At 37.1% G+C, this 6000-nt stretch overlaps 1 protein-coding gene across 6 annotated transcripts in view; it reads right to left on the bottom strand.

The window, feature by feature from the left end:
* LOC100748212 (venom dipeptidyl peptidase 4) overlaps positions 1-6000 on the bottom strand; it is a 310210-nt gene that overhangs the window by 219330 nt on the left and 84880 nt on the right. The gene's annotated exons all lie outside the window — the stretch shown is intronic.

Genomic DNA, 6000 nt, shown 5'->3' with positions numbered 1-6000 from the left:
TGTTGGGTTAACGTTAGAATTTATTTATATAGATTCTTCGTTTGAATTAGCCATCGTTTTACGAAGCAGAGATTATATTTACATGTATATACAAGACTTTTACAAAGTATAATGAATATCGAGTTTAACGAATAATAAGTTTGACGAATAATAAGTTTAACGAATAATAAGATTAATGAATAATAAGTTTAACGAATAATGAGTTTAATGAACGTTGTTAACAATGTTCTTGGGTTCAAACGAATCCGCGGTCAACGGGATAACTCTTTACTATGCGTAGAATAATTTAAGCACAAAATACGATTGCTGAGACGCTCGGTATAAACTGCTCGATGTGTCACTCTCCAAGGCGATCGCAGGAATCATAAACTGATGGAAATTTTCCTCGCTGTACGATTGCATTTTTTTCTTTTTTTTTTTTAAGCTGATGGGAATTTTCCTCGCTGTACGATTGCATTTGTTTGTTATATACTCGTTGGAAGTATCGAGAAAGTTCCAATCGCCGTTGCTAAGCAGTTTCTGCCTGGAGTTTGATTATTAATACAACGTGTGTCGAGCCCAATCTCGCTATCACAAATCTCGTACAAATACAATCAGGTTGAATGACAATTGTTTAATTACGGCTATGATAAAATCTAGGCTGAAGCATTAGATGACTTTCCCAAAATTGCAAAGGGGAAGGCTCCGGTTTTCCTTTCATCTCCGACATATATATATATGCTTGCTTTCAAACTTTCAGATTGGTCAACAGATGAAACTCAATGCAATCGCGATAATCGTTTCTCGTTAACATGTTGTGATAATAAAATTGCAAACTGTTGCGTACAGCGCACGCAATATATTCGCCAAGAATTTCTACCATTTCAAATACTTTCGTAAACCATTATATAATCGTGAATTGGTTATCGCGTTCTAAAATTCTTGCGAACAATTTCCACCATATTCGTTGCGTATATACTTCAGTTTTTCGCTCACAACTATTGGACTGGCAACTAAGTGATTGCGGATTTTGTCATTAGGTGGTACTGAGAAAATCCGCAATCACTTAGTTGCCAGCCCAATACAATATTCCGATTAATATACAACAATACTACGATATAGTCGATTAATCATTGAAAGATGCGTATAAGTGCTATCTTCGAATGGAATATCTTCGTTAATGCTGCGTACCCAGAGAATCTGGACGGCCATTTAAAAGGGGACCGGAAGTTGGACAGGCGGCCGCTATCATCAATCTTTTCTCGATCGCACCGCTATCAATCCTCGGTTTAACCCTATTAATACACCTAATCCCTGCCTCGAGTTTCTAATTAACCCGAATTGACGAAGTTTTGCCCCATCGTAACGAAAATCAAACCGCAATAATCCGTGGCCCTCCTTTAACCATTAACCACATCTATTCCCAATTACTCTGGATTAACAAGGTTTCACCATGGGCAGCGCACCTGTAGCCGATATCCGGTTTCCACGGGCCCGATATATCGAGAGGCCAATATAAACGTGAAGCCAGTAGCCCAAACGCCTGAGGATATTTCTGCTGGTGTTCCCTTTCCGTGTCATTGCGTGCTGTATCATCGCGTGAAACTATGAACGTGAAACGTACGAGATTTTAAAATATCCGGTCCGACAGATCAACAACGTCGTACGATAGCATAAAATACGCCCTGAGACGATGAACGAACGAAAGAAGATTGGCTTCCAAGTAGAAACGATGAAATAGCGACGACGATTCTTAACAAATTCCAGGCATTCGCGTATTGAATTTTTATACGCGAACGAATGTGAATTATAAAATTCCTAGCGCAAGGCTGAAGATTTAAATGAAAAGTGGGATAAACTCGTGTTTCGGTAATGTGTGATAGAGTAAAAAATGCATGATCCCAGGTACAACGAAAATTGTATTGAATTGGTCACAGAAATATCCCGCGTGTTTCACGCTTTATTTTTATAATAAATTTTGATGAAATTTTGTAGGCAGAGAAAGAAGAGTTCTTGTACTGTTTGCTAGCGTGTAACGAAGCGATGTACGTTCCTTCTTCTTTTTTTTTTTTTTGTTTTTTAACTATCGTGATGTTTATTGTATTCGATGATCTTTTCTTTATGTTTAAATCATATAAAATCGATCAAAGGTATCCAGCTGCCTATACATTTTGCATGTAACCTTTTATCTATCTATTTTGTTTTATTCACACTGTAATAAATCTATATTCGTGTATGCGTCATCCGCTATACGATACAGAATTATTTTTATTTTCATTTGTAGATATCAAATTATAATTGATTACACGATGTATAAATGTTTATCCACGTATTTTTCCATATCGATAAAAGATATGACTTGTATACGGAAAAATGTTTCACATTTGAAAATCAATTTTAATTGACTGAAATAATGTATCTGTTTAACGCCTAACAGTAACTACGTATAAACGAGATATTACGAAGGAAGCGTTTGTAAAGAGAAACCAAGCTAATAAAACATTTCACGAAACCTGATATATATAATTCAATCTTTTAAAGACGAAAATAAAATAAGGAAGAACAGCCTTTGTTCGGAGAGCTCTACTCCTCCATCAGCATCAATCTTCTTTATTTCCGACGTAATAACATTTTAAAGACTGTATAGAAAAACATCGTTCGAAACGAAGCAGACGATTAGAACTCGGTTGCGGGTCGAAGCATTGGAATCTGTTTAAAAATGAAACTCCGAACAGGAACGGTAAAAAAGTCTTTTAAAATATGAAAACCAAAATAGAAACGATGGAAGCTATTTAAAAATGAAAATAGAAATAGAAACAATGCAAGCTATTTAAGCTATTTATATTTAAAAATGAAAATCGAAATGGAAACAATGGAGGCTGTTTAAAAATGAAAATCGAAACCTGAAAGCAGTGAAACGTTCGTACAAATCCAAGTAGACGCGTTAAGATCTATTTAAAAGTGAAGATCGAACCATTGAAATCCATTGAAAAGCTAAGATCGAAGTGGAATAAGCTGAATGAAAGCTGGCCCTCTCTAAAAGCACCAAGTATACGTCTGTATGGCTGACACCATAGGGGGTTATACTACTGTCACTTATGACGTCTAACCTGACGGAACAGTAAACCAGTCATTCTACTCAAATGGAACTTGCATGTAGTTCGATCCTATGCTTTTGTTAGTATTTTTTTATTACTCGATCGGGAACTTTTTAACGAAGAGAAATGTATATACATGACGATAAAGAATGAACATTTACGAGGCTACCAATCCGGGAACTCGATGATTACCATTGTTATTGGGTTGTTGTCGTCGTGCTTGCACGTGTAATAAAGCGCGAGATACTTTACGTGGCAACGCGCGAAACGCGATTTTTATTGTTAAATATCTCGTAAACTATGCACGGCTATGCAAACGACCTGACATCGGTCCAACATCTCTCGTTTTTATATACGGGCAGCAAATTTTATCGCGATCAACGTCGTACTTACATACGTGTCGCTTTATCTAAATTCGCATTTCTCTTCGAATTATATTATTTTTTAGCACCCACTATACTAATACTTAGAATTAATCTTGCAAATTTTCATTTTTCTATTGTAAAGTATACGAATTATACGAAGCACGTGGAAGTATATAAAGTCGTTCCAAGTTCCGTTACGTTGCAAATGATATTCTGTGTATGCGATTAATATCGAACTCTTCAAACAAATCATTTACTTCCGTACATTTATTTATCGCGAGAAACTGACACGAAGGGGCAAAAATAAATTCCAAGGAAATCCTCGAGAAAGTTGTACCGATCGATCCATCTCTCGTTGCTTTGTAGCTTACGGAATTATTCGATGTCTTTGGAGCAGCTCGACAGATGCTCAGGACAAAATTTAATTGGCGATATTTCTTTGTCAAATGAAATCCATTTCATATCAATCGTAATTTCCTAACGAAAACTCTCAGAAAATGCTTGCCAAAATTCTTCGCAATTTCCCAATTCTCTGACATTTGGAACGATCGGTGAAGCGAACTATCAGAGGAGCCAGGTTCACACGTGAACGACCTCGTTTGGCTGATTTCCATAGAAATCCCACGTAGATCGCTTTAGATTTCACAGGCTGATGAGTCTATCAACTCTCACGCATGCATTATTGCAAGACGGCATTCCCAAATATTCCAGCAACGCGCCACGGCCAAAGGAACATACCGGCATGCACAGAAGGCCATCGCGCGTTCCTCGTGCACAGTTGCCTGTGAAATCCTCGTCGATGTGGGATTTGCCGAGGATAATGTCGCAGCCTTGACTCGTTCAGCCTGACACGTTGTTTTCTCCGCAATTTCTTACCAAACAATGACACCGGCACCGTCCTCCTTCTGATTATTTCTTACTTGCACCTATTCAGATATTTCCACCGACAGGAAAAAAGAAAGCTGACTGCACACCTGACCTATATCCACGGTTTTTCAAATTAATTCCAGCGGAAGATGCTGAATGCCCGAGTCATTAACTGGATATAATTGCGGATTTCTTCTGGACAATGTTGTACGTACAATAATTAAAAAATGTTGTATTCTTTTAATCGTATAACGCGCTACGTGCCAATGAGTGCCGTAGTATAGAGTTTGAGAGGAATTTGCATTAAATAATTACTAATTGCTTTGAGAGGTGATTGCCACGAAAAACAATGTGGTGGATGCCAATGAACGACAGACATGCTGAAACACTAAATGTGAACGCTAAATTGGAACTAATTTTAGAACAAGTTATGGAGTAGACTTTCGTAAGAAAAATTAGATCCCGCAATTTCTCTTTTAGATCTTGCGCAAATTTTCTTCAGAAATCAAAGCTATTTTCTATTTGTATGGAACGAGAACGAGATTTGAAACAAAACATTCCAAGTAATAATTTGTAATAAATTCTAACTTAAATAATAATAATAAATTCTATTGTTCTAATCGTTGTACTAATTTGATATTCGGTGAGTGACTTGACCGGGAAATATTCTTCTCCGCGTATGATTTATTTATATGTTTAGCACGATCTTTCGATCTTTCATAATTCCTCGATAAACGGATTCTCTCTAGTTCCACGCTAGATTATTCAAAGCGCTCGGTCTACGTTAAATTCTGAATTTAGACGAAGAACGAACGTACCATTCCGGTAAAATTTGATCGTAAACGGTGAAGTACGAGACATTTAAAATTGTTTAGCCTGGTACGCTTAAAAACCGACATTACTTTCTCGCTAACCGTAAATAGGATTTACAGAAGCTATAGGATGAGGGTTGTAAGACATAGTGGCACAAAGAGGCCAAGAATGAATTTCCATGCAGCCAGAAGGGGTGAGACTATACTTTAGCCTGGCTGAACCGGTTAATAGGCAATGGTGCAATTTATCCTGCTCGTCACTCTCTGGTAGCTACGAGCTGGCAAGTTACTTTGAGGTATAGGCGGAAGTCTACAGACTCGTGCGAGCTTCAACGCGACACATTAACTGTTATTATCGTGATTTAAATAATTCGTCGTATATCCTGCAGGGATGTAAATCAGTCGTGGTGTATCCCGAATTTTTCAATATAAATTCCTATACGTTAAGATATCGAAATTTTCTGCTGATATTAGACGGTAAAGTGAATTGACGTAGGATAAGCGAAGGATGCAAATATTATACAAACTGAGAACGAAGAAATGGAAACATTCGTCGAATGGCTGACAAGGAAGATGGTGTCTTTCGTCAATTTAGTTCGTCTCGAAACATATTGTTAATAAAATAAATAAAAAGTAAGCGACGGGTATTTTTTTTCATCGATGGAAAAACAACAGTTTGAAGGGACGAAACCCTTGAAAAATAAAAGTGTCAGATTTCGTTGTTTCGGTTATATAAACGCAGCCTTTGCGGATCGAATAGTTGGAAAAGGTTGCGTCACAATGGAAAATAACAAACACAATCTATTAACTTTGTCGTAGGTATCGAGACGAAATTTAAGCTGAGAAATATAGAAACAATATGTATATATATACTATAAC

The sequence above is a fragment of the Bombus impatiens genome, unplaced genomic scaffold, assembly GCF_000188095.3.
Source record: "Bombus impatiens unplaced genomic scaffold, BIMP_2.2 scf_0217, whole genome shotgun sequence".
Taxonomy (NCBI): Eukaryota; Metazoa; Arthropoda; class Insecta; order Hymenoptera; family Apidae; genus Bombus; species Bombus impatiens.
This window is presented reverse-complemented; position numbering and strand designations above follow the sequence as displayed.